This window comes from Artemia sp. Qi Xiang Cuo, chromosome 18 (assembly GCF_049724085.1).
Source record: "Artemia sp. Qi Xiang Cuo chromosome 18, ASM4972408v1, whole genome shotgun sequence".
Lineage (NCBI taxonomy): Eukaryota > Metazoa > Arthropoda > Branchiopoda > Anostraca > Artemiidae > Artemia > Artemia sp. Qi Xiang Cuo.
Window position 1 is genome coordinate 43,896,492 of NC_142811.1, and position 13,921 is coordinate 43,910,412.

Genomic DNA, 13,921 nt, shown 5'->3' on the forward strand with positions numbered 1-13,921 from the left:
CAATAAAAACTTATAACCCTTGCCCTGAAGACTGTGGGGGGATTGTCCTGCTCAAAAGTAAAATTTCCTGAACTTTAAACTTCGTGGAACAAAATGGCTATCTCAAAATTTTGATTGGATGTGTTTGAGGAAATGGTGGGCGTGGAAGGGGTGTTAGTTGCCTTCTAATTACTTTTGACTATTAAAAAGGACACTAGCCATTTCAATTTCTAATTGAATGAGCCCTTTTTGAAGTTTCTACGACAACGCGTTCTATAAAAACCTTATATGCCCCCAGGGCATAACTTACAACCCTTGCCCTGACGGCTGTGAGTAGATTGTCATCCTCAAAGACCTGATTTACAGAACTTAAAACTATGTTGAATAAAATGGCTATCTCAAAATTTTGATTGGATGTGTTTTGGGAAAAGGTTGGCGTGAGAGGGGGTTAGTTGCCCTCCTATCACTTTCGATTATTAAAAAGGACACTAGCCCTTGTGAATTTCCAATCGAATGAGCATTTTTGAAGTTTCTACGACAACGCCTTCTATAAAAAACCTTATTTGCCCCCAGGGTATAACTTACAACCATTGCCCTGAAAGCTGTAGGGGATTGTCCTCCTCAAAAACATAATTTCTATCTGGAAATCAACTACGCTGAACAAAATGGCTATCTCAAAATTTTGTTTGGGTGTGTTTCGGGAAATGGTGGGCGTGGAAGGGGTGTTAGTTGCCTTCCAATCACTATCGACTATTAAAAAGGGCACATGCCACTAAAAATTCCAATTGAATGAGCCCTTTTCCAAGTTTCTAAGACAACTTCTTCGATACGAAGTGCCCTGTTCTAAAGGAAAAAAAAAATAATAATACACTGTGCCAACATCGCTCTTATATGCCCTCAGGGCATAACTTATAACCCTTGCCCCGAGGGTTGTGGTGGAGTGTCCTCCTCAAGAATATATTTTCTATCTGGAAATCAGCTATGCTCAACAAACGGGCTATCACACATTTTTGTTTGGTTGTGTTTGGGGTTTGGTGGGGGGGGGGGGGGGGCTAGTTACACTCCAATCAATTTCGACTATTAAAAAGGGCACTAGCCACTCCAATTTCCAATCGAATGAGCCCTTTTAGAAGCTTCTAAGACAACTCCTTCGATACAAAGTGCCCTGATGTGGAAAAAAAATAATAATAATACATTGTGCCATCATCATTCTTTATTTAGGCAGTGCTATTGCGCTGCCTATGAAAAGAATCTTTGCTTTACAGAAAGAGGGGATTATTGGATAAACCAGTACTATAACATCCAATATTCTATTTAGTTTGACTGCATTCCACCTTGAAGCAGTGGTATTGCCGAGATTCTATTCCAAAAAGATTTTGACTGTTTTTTGGTAGGTTCTGTTAATGGAAACAGTAATTTTTAAATTCATTAGGTGAACAAAGGCATTTTGGTTTGGATATTTTCTTATGTTCTGGAGTGCTTATGTCCCCCCACCTCCTTTTAATAACGTTTCTGCCCATGTCTGTGTTATGATTTGTGTCTATTCTTATGCGCTTCTTAATGACTAGGGGGGACCATGGCTCCAATTTATCTTTCTACCTCAATATTTCACCAAGTTCAAACTTCCTAAACAGTAGATAGAATTATTAAAGCGTCTGACTAAAAGTCGTTTTAATTCGTCCCAAAATATATTCAGTTAATAAAATCAGTAAACTCTATGCGTGTCATTAGTTTCTTTCTGTTTCTACCAGTAACGGTAACCAGCGCCGTAACCGTAGCCATAAGGTCTTCCATAATAGCCAAGACCATATGCTCCATAAAGTCCACTGTAGCCAAGCCCAGCACCATATCCATAGCCAAAACTAGGTAAGTATGATGCGCTTCCTTTAAGGTCTGCTTCTTTATTCTCCTCTGCTGGTGCAGCAAAGGCTGTTGCAAAGAGTGCGAGGAAAACCTAACAAAAAAAGAGATACTTTAGTCGAACACTGAAAAGGCACAAAAAAATATGGAAAAGAAATAACATTCATCAATTCTCTTTAAGAGATGCTTGAAAGATATTTTTGAAGCATAGATACCAAGAAGAATCTTTTTAGGCGAGTATGGCTGCATAATCTTTTTTAGGGGGTAGACTACAATTAAAAAAAGTTTGGGCCGGAATTTTGTCAAATTACATACTTTTCTTATTCTGTTGGCTGGTTGGAGGGTTAAGGCACCTGGTATGCCACTTTGCAGGAGCCAATGTGTGGAACTTATGCTGATAAAAGAGATACTGTATTAGAGTGAGAATGCTTCATGAAGAGTAACATGAAATCTTAGAAAATTTTGAACAGTTCTTGCTATTCGTGGATTCGCACACTAGTCTGACTGAAGGAAAGGAAATTTTTTTCTCGGTGGTGAAATATATATATATATATATATATATATATATATATATATATATATATATATATATATATATATATATAAATATATATAATATATATATATATATATATATATATATATATATATATATATATATATAAATATATATATATATATATATATATATATATATATATATATATATATATATATATATATATATATATATATATATATATATATATATATATATATATATATATATATATATATATATATATATATATATATATATATATATATATATATATGACTTACATTAAAATGGGAACTTTTAAACTAGGAATGTTTTAAAAGCTTTTAAAACAGCCCTAGCATCATTATTTAAACAAAGTTCAACGGGAACTGATAAATAAAGTGGATAAAAAAATTCACTGCCAAAAAGAACAAAAAAGCAAGATTTGCTTTAAACGCTTGTATTTAATTATTTTATCTCGTTTGAAAGAATTTTATCATCTAACCTCACTTTATTTATCAGTCCTGGTTGAACTTCGTTCAAGTAATGATGCTAGGGCTGTTTTAAAAGTTTTTAAAACCTTTTTAGTTCTAAAGGTTGAATTTTAATGTAAGTTTTTTATGTATATATTTTTGTTGGTTCTGTGCTGAGGACGGACCTTGGACATAGGGCCGAAATATCCACTAAATTGAATTCCACTCTCTTGCTTGAGAAAATTTTCCCTACTATTTATAAGTGTGTTTGTTTGTTATGGAAAGACAGTGTGGTGTTTGTCGCTATTTACCTCCTAATTTTTGGTGTAATATTTTGGAGATCTAGACAAAATACAAAATTTTCTTATATCGAAATTTGAAAGTAATTTGGTTGGACTGCTAGTACATAATTTCCCTGTGTTAAAAGCCAAATTGAACTTGTTCCTAGGCCTCCTTAGATTTTTTACCCTTTCCCCAGGCTTTGACAAATAAATTCATTTTTGGATTTTCATCACAAAATACCTTTAGGTATATTCATTACAAATACTAAAAACAAAATTTCCCTCCTCCCTCTAGATTTTGAAAACTGCAATCTCCCCTCTTAGTTTCTGTAAATTGCCTCCCTAAAGAGAATTATATCTAAGTGAAAAACAATTCTTTCATTCTGTTACAAACAGTACATAATTTAATAGCATTTGGCAACAAAGGATTGGAGTCTTGGCCCCATTGGATATACCAGGGTCTTCATTCGACGAAACATGCAATTAACAATCATATGATGAGAAAACAATTATTGTTTGAAATTGCTTCAATCATTTAATGTAAGCTGATCTTGAATGCCTGAGTTTTAAATTTATGTTTCTGGTCCTATGGTATAGCTTTAGAGTGGATCTTCATCCCAACTGTGTTCAATTATGGATATCAGTTCCCTTAAAAGTATATTTAAGACTTCTTGATGTGTAGCAGTATCGAACCAACAGGCAAATGCGGGTTTTCTTATTAAATAAATTCTTATTAAATAAAAAAAGTTTTTCAAGTGAAAGTAAGGAACAACATTAAAATTTAGCACAAAACAAAACTTTTAGCGCATATAAGGGGAGCTGACCCTTTTTCAGCCCTCTCTCTTTACGCTGAAGTCTTAAACTCTTTGAAAATACCTGTCATTCAAGTTCAACGGCCCATGCACTTGAGTGTTCTCAAACAGTTCGTGGTAACGAACTGTAAGTAAGGAGCAACCCGGCTCAATGGTAACCGAAACTCTAGAAACTCTAGAATATATCAAAAGAATCAGATTTCAATGCTGATTTCAAATATATATTTTTAATCAAGTTTAGTGCTACCCATCAAAAGTTACGCGCCTGAGAAAATTTGGCTGATTTTAAAAAAAAGGGGGAAAGACCCCCTAAAAGTTATAGAACCTTAATGAAAATCACACCATCAGATTCAGCATATCAGAGAACCGCACTGTAGAGGTTTCAAGCTCTTATTTGCAAAAATATGGAATTTTCCATTTTTTGCCAGAAGAAACATCACGGGGGCGTGTTTATTTGTTTTTGTTTTTTTTTACCCAGGGGTGATCGTATCAAACCTGGAGTCCTAGAATATCGTGGGAGAGCTCATTAGAATGGAAATTAAAAGTTCTAGTGTCCTATTTAAGTGACCAAAAAAAATGGAGGGCAACTAGGCCCCCTCCCACGCTTATTTTTTCCCAAAGTCACCCGATCAAAATTTTTAGATAGCCATTTTGTTCAGCATGGTCAAAAATATGATAAATATGTCTTTTAGGATGACTTAATCCCCAGATGTACCCAGAGGGAGGGCTAAAAGTTATTAACTTTACCGAATGTTAGCATTTAGTTTGGGTTATTCGGACGTATACATATGTTTTCAGGAGTTTTTTTTTCTGGTAGTGGGAGGAAGGGTGTGCTGGGGGTTATGTTGGAGGAACTGTTCGTGAATGAAGTTTTCATGGGGGAAAGGAAATTGCCATGAAGGGGGCGCCGGACTTGCCAGCATTATTTATTGGTTATTGGGAAGTATACAACCATTTTCAGGAAGGATTTTTTCTGGAGGGGGGCTAGAGGAGGGGTTACTCTGGAGAATATTTCCGTAGAGGATGGCTCTTTGGGGTAAGAAATATTTCTATGAAGGGGGCGCCGGATTTCCAAGCATTATTTAAAAAACCAGCGGAAATTAAATAAAAAAAACAAGATTTTTGAACTGACAGTAAGAAGGAATATTAGAACTTAAAACTAACAGAAATTATAACGTATATGAGGGGAGTCTACCCAAATTCAATACCACGAACTTTACGATAAATTTTCTTTTTATTTGTTTAAAAATATATATATTTTATAATTAACATGACTGTTTTTTTCAGTGTCTTTTTAATAAAATTGTTTTTTAAATTTTAAATTAAAGTAGGTGTGATTTACTAAGGGCATAATCCCCTCATATACGTAATAACATATACGTAATAAAAAAAAAACAATAGAAAAAAGCGATACGGCTCAATAGTAATCGAAACTTTTAAAAACGGAATTTTGATGTCAATAAATGTATCAAAAGAATTTGTTTATAATGCTGATTCTGAATATATGAATTTTATTAGGTTTAGTATTAATCATCAAAGGCTACGAGCCTGAGAAAATTTACCCGATTTTTTAAATAGGTTGGAAACATCCACTAAAATTGAAAGACTTTAAATGAAAATCCCACCTTCAGGTTCAGCGGATCAGAAAACTCTAGTACCTAGGTTTCAAGCTCATATCTGCACAAATTTGCAACTTTGTATTTTTTGCCAGAAGAAAAATATACGAATATAGAAGTTAGTTACAAAAGTTAATTTGTAAAGACATCCATTTAGCAAAAGAAAAGTAAAATTTTTATGCAAATAAAAGCTGCATTAACTAAAAAACGATCATAAATTAAATTAAAAAAAACAAGTTTTTTAAACTGAAAGTAAGGAGCGACAATAAAAAAAAAAATTAACAGAATATAGTACTTATTTGAAAAGGGACGTCCGCTCCTCAAAGACTCGATCTGTAAGATCATGATTTACTATTGCTACAAACATTATCATATTATAAAAAAAAAAAAATTATAGTAATTATAGAGTCGGTGTGGAGTGGACCGCCGTTTTAAAGAAAGGCCTACAATAATGTAGGCTTTATTTATAATGTCGCTCCTTACTTTCAGTTTAAAAAACTTGTTTTTTTTTTATTTAATTTCTTAAAGAATTGTCACAAAAAGTGTTTTGAAATTTAGAGTAAACAGTGAGGATTGAGAAAAGGCAGTCTTATTAAATAAATTCTTATTAAATAAAAAAAGTTTTTCAAATGAAAGTAAGGAGCAACATTAAAATTTAGCACAAAACAAAACTTTTAGCGCATATAAGGGGAGCTGACCCTTTTTCAGCCCTCCCTCTTTACGCTGAAGTCTTAAACTCTTTAAAAATACTTGTCATTCAAGTTCAACGGCCCACGCACTTGAGCGTTCTTTCTTAAAGAATTGTCACAAAAAGTGTTTTGAAATTTAGAGTAAACAGTGAGGATTGAGAAAAGGCAGCCTCTTCATGTACGGAATAGTTTCTGTTCGTTTTTAGCTGTAATCCTGCTCTTTACTTTCAGTTGAAATGACGTGTTTTTTATGTTTAAAACTTGATTTTTATTGAATTTCTGAACGTTTCCGCGTCATGACAGGAAATCTCCCCCTCGTGTACAATTTTCTCTAGAAAATTCCTCCTGTAAATATTCCTCCCCACGGGAAATTTTCCTTGTGGAAATCCCCTGCCGCATAAAATACTTCCCCTAATTTGTCAGTATGTTTCCCAATAACAAATAGGCTACCATATGTGAACAATGGCCAAATTGCGTAACTTACAGCCCTTTTCCCAGGGTCTATGGGGGACCATGCAATCGCCAAAGGGAAAACTATTGGACTTTCCAATTATGCGGAATCAAATGGCTATCTCAAAATTTTTATCAGATGTCTTTGATGAAAAAGGGGCGTGGGGGCTGGTTACCCTCCAATCTTTTTGGTCACTTAAAAAGAACACTATAAATTTTTATCTCTGTCTGAATGAACCACCTCCTGATCTTTCGGGACCATTGGTTCGATACGATGACCCCTGAGAAGAAAAGAAAAAAAAATCAAATAAAGACGTGTCATTATCCTGGCCCAATTTTTTTTTCTTACAAAATCGCACATTTTTGCAGATAGCAACGTGAAACCTCTACAGTAGGGTTCTCAGATATGCTGAACTTGATGGTGTAATTTGATTTAAAATCACTTGACTTTGCGGTAAATTTTTCAGGCTCTTAACTTTTGATGGGTAACTTTTAATATTATGAGTTTTAGATATTGGTATCAGCATAAGAAGCCAATTCTTCTGATGTATCTGTTTTAATCAGAATTCCGTTTATAGAATTTCGGTTACTAGTGGGCCGAGTCGTTCTTTACTTACATTTCGTTATCACGAACTATTTTGTTAGCCTGAAATTACCATTACTTCGGTTTTATTAGTAGTGTTCAAAATTCTAGAGTCAAAATTTATTTGTTCCGAGGCCATAACAAATTTATTGTTTGCAATATTTTTTATTTTGATCAGGAAATATTCTCCTTTCTTGGCAAATATTATTTGGATTTTTGGATGCTATTGGGGGCCAAGTCACCCCTAACCAGGGACACCAGCTGGGGAGAGGGACAATTGGTCACCCCCTAGAGTTTTTACAAACCCCCAGCTTAAGATTTGGAAAAATACCTTTTTATTTTCATTGACGATTTTCATCTAAAATTCAGAAAAGTAAACTTCTCTCCTTCGCTGTATTTAAAAAATCCATTTCCTCCCTAAATTTTCAATGATTGGCACCCTTGTCCCTAACTCATCTCGCTTTTCCCCATTGATAACTCTTAGGTAAGTGCAATTGTCAATCATAAAGTGAGAGATCAATAATTACTTACGATTGCTTTTATCATTTTGTATAGTTGAGCTTGAATGACTTGATAGGTCAATGAATTGATACTGGTAGTAATTATTTTCCGGCTTTTATATTTAATTTTTGTGTGACCTTCCACCGCCGCGCCCAAAATCTCTTAATCTTTATGGTAGCTTGAACCTTTTGTAATTTTTGGAAACAATAAAGTTTTTCCGTGACTTTACAGATGATCTACTCCTTAAAGCATATCCTAAGACGACTAGCCTACAATTGGTTTTTTTTTTTTTTTTTTTTTTTTTTTTTAATCATAACAACAAAAAGTCAAATTTATTAATAATAGACATTTTGCTTTTTTTTTTTTTTTTAGAAAATGTGAAATTTAAGTTCTTATGCTTAGTTCAAGCATCAAACTTTCCTTTAAACATAAATAAGTACACAGAGACTTAAATCCGAAAAGAGTTTTTTTTAGGGGGGATGAAGGTTAGTAATTATACAAAATAGCAAAACAGTATGAACATGTATAGCTGAACATGAATCATACAAATGACGAAAATATTTATGTTAGACGTATCATACACCAGAATCAGCAGATCTAATCAAACAGTTTCTGGTAATAAACTGTAAGTAAGGAGCAATATGGCTCAGTAGTAACCAAAACTCCTAAAACGGCATTTTGATATCAATTGATTTAATAAAAGAATTGGCTTAGGCCTATATGCTGATTCCAAATATATAAAACTCATAAATTTTAGAGTTACCCATGAAAGGTTACGGGCCTGAGAAAATTTGCCTGATTCTCGAAAAGGGTCAAAATACCCCTTAAAATTCAAAGAATGTTAACGAAACCCACCATCAGATTTAGCGTATCAAAGAACCCTCCTGTAGCGGTTTCAAGCTCCTATCTGAAAAATGCAGAATTTTGTAATTTTTTTTCTGTCAAAAGAAATATCACGGATTTCAGCGAAGATGGAATTGGACGGAGGGAATTTTATGGGGAGATGGTATATTTTACGCGGGGAAAACTTTCCACGGAGGAGTTTCCCGTGAGGGGAGGGAATTTTTCATGGACGGTGAGCCATATTTACCGACATTATTTGGGAAACGATAAGATATTAAATAAAAAAAGTGTTTTCTACTGAAAGTAAGGAGCAATATTACGACTCAAAACGAACAGAAATTTTTCCATATATAAAGGGTTGGCCATTCCTCAATGTCTTGCTCTTTAGGCTAAAGTTTGACTATTTGTCCCAATTTTCTAAGAGCGACTCCTGAGATACAAGGAATGTTTCTTAGAATGCATGCATTGCATATTTAACGCATTGCTTGAGCCGGTGCCAGGGGTTCTTTACGATAAGGAAAGGGATATTTGGAAAAAATGGGTTGATATTTCCATGTATCTTAAATGGTAGCCGGCGCTTACCCCCCCCCCCCGGCAATTACCTCCCTCCCCGAAAAATACCCTCCCCCTGGAAAATCTCCCCCCGGAAAATGCCCCCCTGTAAATACCTCCCCCGGAAAGTACCCGGCGGAAAATACCCCCCCCCCCCCCGGAAATTACTCCCCTCCTCAGAAAATACCCCCCCGGCAAATACCCCCAGTGGAAAATACCCCCCACCCCGTGGAAAATACACCCTTGGAAAATAAGGCTTTCCAAATTTGAGAATTTTATTTGAGTTTTATTTTTGTAATTTCCGTAGGGAAAAGAATTTTGGTACTTGTGTATTATGCTCCACTCACTCAAGTTTACGCTGCGTAAAATTCGAGAACACATCGGTTTTTTCGTTACTTTCTTCGTTACTTTAGAAATAAATTTGGGCTATAGATTTGGATATTAGGGGGGGATAAAGTATAGCGGGTCTGCAAGCAAAATGTGCTGGGTACAATTATTCTGCATATTTGATAGACAGATAAATAAATGTATTTTAAAGCCAAATATACGGCCATGAACACAGTAAAATAACATAAATGAAAGGCGCAAATAACATAAACTTTGATCAGCAACCATCATAAATCACTTAAATGAGGTATTAACACTTAAGTGGGGGGAAAATACCCCCTCCGTGGGGGTATTTTCCGCGGGGGTGCGTTTTTCGGGGGATATTTTCCGTGATTTTTTTTTCCGGGGGGTATTTTCAGGGGGGTAATCGCCGGGGGAGAGGTAAACGCCTAGAATCCCCCCTATATTTACCCCCCCCCCCCCATAATGTGCAAATCCATAGTTCAAATGTGTTTCTAAAGTAACGAAGAAACTAACGAAAAAAACAGTTTGTTCTCGAGTTTTACACAGCGTAAACTTGAGTGAGTGGCGAATGATACACAAGTACCAAAATTGGGGTATTTTCCACGGGAAGGGGTATTCTCTGGGGGGGGGGGGGTTCAGAGGGTGGATTATTTTCCTCTGGGGATATTTTCCAGGGATTTTTAGAGGGGCATTTTTTGCTGGGGATATTTACCGCGGGGGGTATTTTCTGAGGGGGTATTTTCAGGGGGTGTTTTCCACGGGGAGAGGGGTATTTTACGCGGGGGGTCTTTTCCATGGGGGTATTTTCTGATGGAATTTGCCGGGGGGGGGGGGGTAAATGCCGGCTACTTTTGTAAAAACTATTGTATTACACATTGTAAAAAATGAGATTTTAAGCTTAGCTTAGTAAAAGTTTTTAAGGTTTCTACTCTGAAATAGGTGAAATTTCTAAGTTCTGGTTCGGTTTTCTTAAGACGAAGGGTGAGGGTTAAGAACCTAAACACATATTTTTGGTTCCTATTTTGAGAACAGTGGTACCAATTACCAAAATGCTGGACGATGGGGCAAATGCATTTTGAAAATATAGGGGACTGCAGTTTTTTCAATATATTCCAGGAAAATACCAGAAAAGACATTTCTCTATGATTAGAGAAAATGTTAACTTTCAAAATTTTTTAGGGGGGATGAGAAATTTAGGAGGGCAAGTGCCCATCACAAATTAATGCTTCTATTTGAGATGTAGATCTATTTCTTGTAATCCAGCATGTTCGCAGGATTTTATTTTGGTGGAGGACAATAATGAAAAAAAATATATTTTATTTGAAATGCTCAAAAATTCGTGAAAATTTTGGATTTTTGGAGGAAAAAGCCTTGAACCTGGGGCTATTCTAAACTTTCAAATTTCTAATTACAATATGATTTACAAAGCGTAATTATATCGAAGCTAGCGGAAAGCTACTCATGTTTCCCAACTATTCAGGCTAGGTTTGTACAAAATATTGGTTTTAATATTGGTATGTCATTGGTTTAAAATATTGGTAGGCCCTATGTCAGCAAAAAAAAAAACAAAAAAAAACAAGTTTTTCTTAACTGGAAGTAACGAGCAAAACTAAAACTTAAAACCAACAGAAATTACTACTTATATGAGGGGGGTTTCTCCCTCCTCAAATATATCTCGAAATAATATCTCTAAAGGCATACTTATTGGACTTTTACACTATGTTGAAGAAGATGCCTATCTCAAAGTTTTTATCAAACGATAATGAGGAAAAGGGGCACGGGAGGGGGTCTAGTTGCCCTCCAATCTTTTTGATCACTTAAAAAGGTCACTAGAACTGTTAACTTCCGTTTGGCTGAGACATCTCCCGGTATTCTAGGACCATTGAGTAGGTACGATGACCTCTGGAAAAAAAAACAACAAAAAAACAAATAAACCCGCATCCGTCTTTCTTCTGGCAAAAAATACAAGCTCTTATTGCAGATAGGCGTTTGAAACCACTACAGTACGGTTCTCCTATACGCTGATTCTGATGGTGTGATTTTCGTTAAGATTCTTTTTTTTAAGGGGTGTTTTCCCCTTTTTAAGAAATCATTCAAATTTTCTCAGACCCGTAGCCTACTGTGGGTAACAGCCTTTGACGAGTTTGACTAAACTTAATGACTCTTATATATTTGGAATCAGTATATTAAGCTAATTCTTTTGATACATCCATTGGTATCAAAAGTATATTTTTTAGAGTTCTGGTTACTATTGAGCCTCATCACTTCTTACTTACAGTTCGTTATCACAAAGTGTTTGATAAGGCTATAATAAAAAACAGCTAAAATGAGATTTTTGAGACTGGCAACAGATTGGGGTGGAATCTATATTTCTGTCGATTTCTTTTAAAGTTTTCTTTTGTATTTGAAGGTTGCGAACCAGATAGTGGGACTATGCATCGCGGAAGTGTACTCCGCGTCGCTTGAGGTGTCCCATACATGCCTAAGAAAAACGGGGTATGGTAAAAGTGTGTTACGCGTGGTGTTATAAGTAAGGCTTCAAAATGCATATCGGGTGGAAAAGTCGAGAGTTTCGTCAGTCAAAACTGTTTTCTTCCTTTTGTTCCTTTAATTTCTTTGCATTTTACCTTTGGCATTATCCGCTTGACTTAAATGATTAAAGTCATTATTCTTTTTTTCGCCGTCCATTGTCTTTATTTTCTTCCAATCAATCAAACCTATTTTACTATTTAGATTTTTCTTAGTCAAGGTTACTATGACCTCCAACAATTTTGATATTTCGTGTCAGTGTAATATTTCTCAAGAAAGAGGCACATGTTTTTCAATTGGAAAGTTTCTGGAATAATAGTGACACTTTTGTTACTACAAAGCAGTTCAAGCAGTTCATCTGAGTGCTGGAACTCAGATGACTTTTTCTTTTATGAATTCTAGAAATCTTGAAACTTCAAGAATAAAATTGCTCTGAATATTGTAATAGTTTTTCTTCTATATTAATCATTAATTTTATAATTCTGGTTCTCACAGAGTAGTTACCACATTTTATATAATTATCCAGTATGATCATTCCCTATTTCACCCATTATAAAAACCCGGACCGGGGTGCGAGTGCTCCGGAGAACGTTTCTGCATATATAAACATAAGCGGCATCAGATCTTTTCACGGGTAGACAAGTCAGACGCGAAACAATCTGAAAGAAGTGGAAACCCGCTATTACGAATAATGCACTTTGTAACCATTTCTCATTGATAGACGCAAACACACTGATCCATAAGTGAAGAAAGGAGTGGGAGGAGCTTTTTGTTCGCACCGGGAACGAAGACCAGAAATGATCTGCGATAAGCTTACTGAATAATTATATAAACTGTGGTAGTTACCGACAAAGAAACTTGCCAACAACAAAAACGGGCGTATCCATTTAAACGATATGTTAAGACCGTATAATTCTAATATTCTTCTATTTATAAATATCATCTTTATTGATATTTATGTATAAACTAATTAAAAAGGAAAAAATATAAAAAATTAGTTTTCCAAAAATAAGTAAAGAGCTATATTAAACCAAAGGTGAACAGAAATAATGTAAAATGTTTTTTCAAGCGTAAAACTACCTTGAATCACAATAAATAAATAAAGAAACCCAAAACGAACAGGAATTAAATCAACAACACAGTCAAACTAAAAACGAGCAATATTCCTAGCAGTTCTTGAGATTTCAAGATGTCTTATTTATAGAAATCAAATAAGAAACAAGGCATCAGAGTTCCACCACTTATTGATAAGTATCTTTCTCCTTAAACTGCTTTGTAGTAACAAAAGTGTCATTATTATTCCAGAAACATTCCAATTGAAAAACATGAGTCTCTTTTAGTACAGGCGAACTAGAGTTTGACTCCAAACAAATTGCAACAGAAATGATTTGTACGCCATTTTGTAGAAAAAAAAGCTGAACAACATATCCAAAGTTGCACATTTTAGGTCGACGCAAAACAAATTTTCTTTTGCTTTTCGTGTCAATTTTTTCATAATTTTCTTAAAAAAATGAAACTGTCGGTAAATGTTCATTTTTCTGCATACGAAGTATCATCCCGATGTAAAATGAAGAGCTGAACCCGAAAATGAAAGCAAATTTGATGTACAATGTACCGGAACAAGTTTCATAATCATCAATATGTGATTTTACCCTTCTCATCGTTGTGACCTCTTTTTCACCATACTATCAGAAGGCAACTAATCTGACATAAAATGATGAGCTGAGCCCCAAAATCAAATTAACCTGATTTAATGTCTACTAGAAAACCCGTTTCATATTCATCAATATGCGCTTTTTTATTTGCATTTGACATGTTTCTTTTAGCACGTATTGTCCATCAATTCGTTGATTTTTGGTAAAAACAAATTGCAACAGAAATT

General features: G+C 34.9%; 1 protein-coding gene and 1 long non-coding RNA gene across 2 annotated transcripts in view; one reads left to right on the forward strand and one right to left on the reverse strand.

Annotated features, from left to right (window-relative positions):
• Positions 1 to 13,921, forward strand: part of LOC148941523 (ras-related and estrogen-regulated growth inhibitor-like protein) — a 387,592-nt gene that overhangs the window by 14,772 nt on the left and 358,899 nt on the right. The gene's annotated exons all lie outside the window — the stretch shown is intronic.
• On the reverse strand, positions 1,634 to 7,833 carry LOC148941524 (uncharacterized). The gene is made up of 2 exons (XR_016143277.1): positions 7,795 to 7,833; positions 1,634 to 1,933 (listed from the first exon to the last, which is right to left on the reverse strand). It is a non-coding gene; the product is annotated as an uncharacterized LOC148941524 (long non-coding RNA).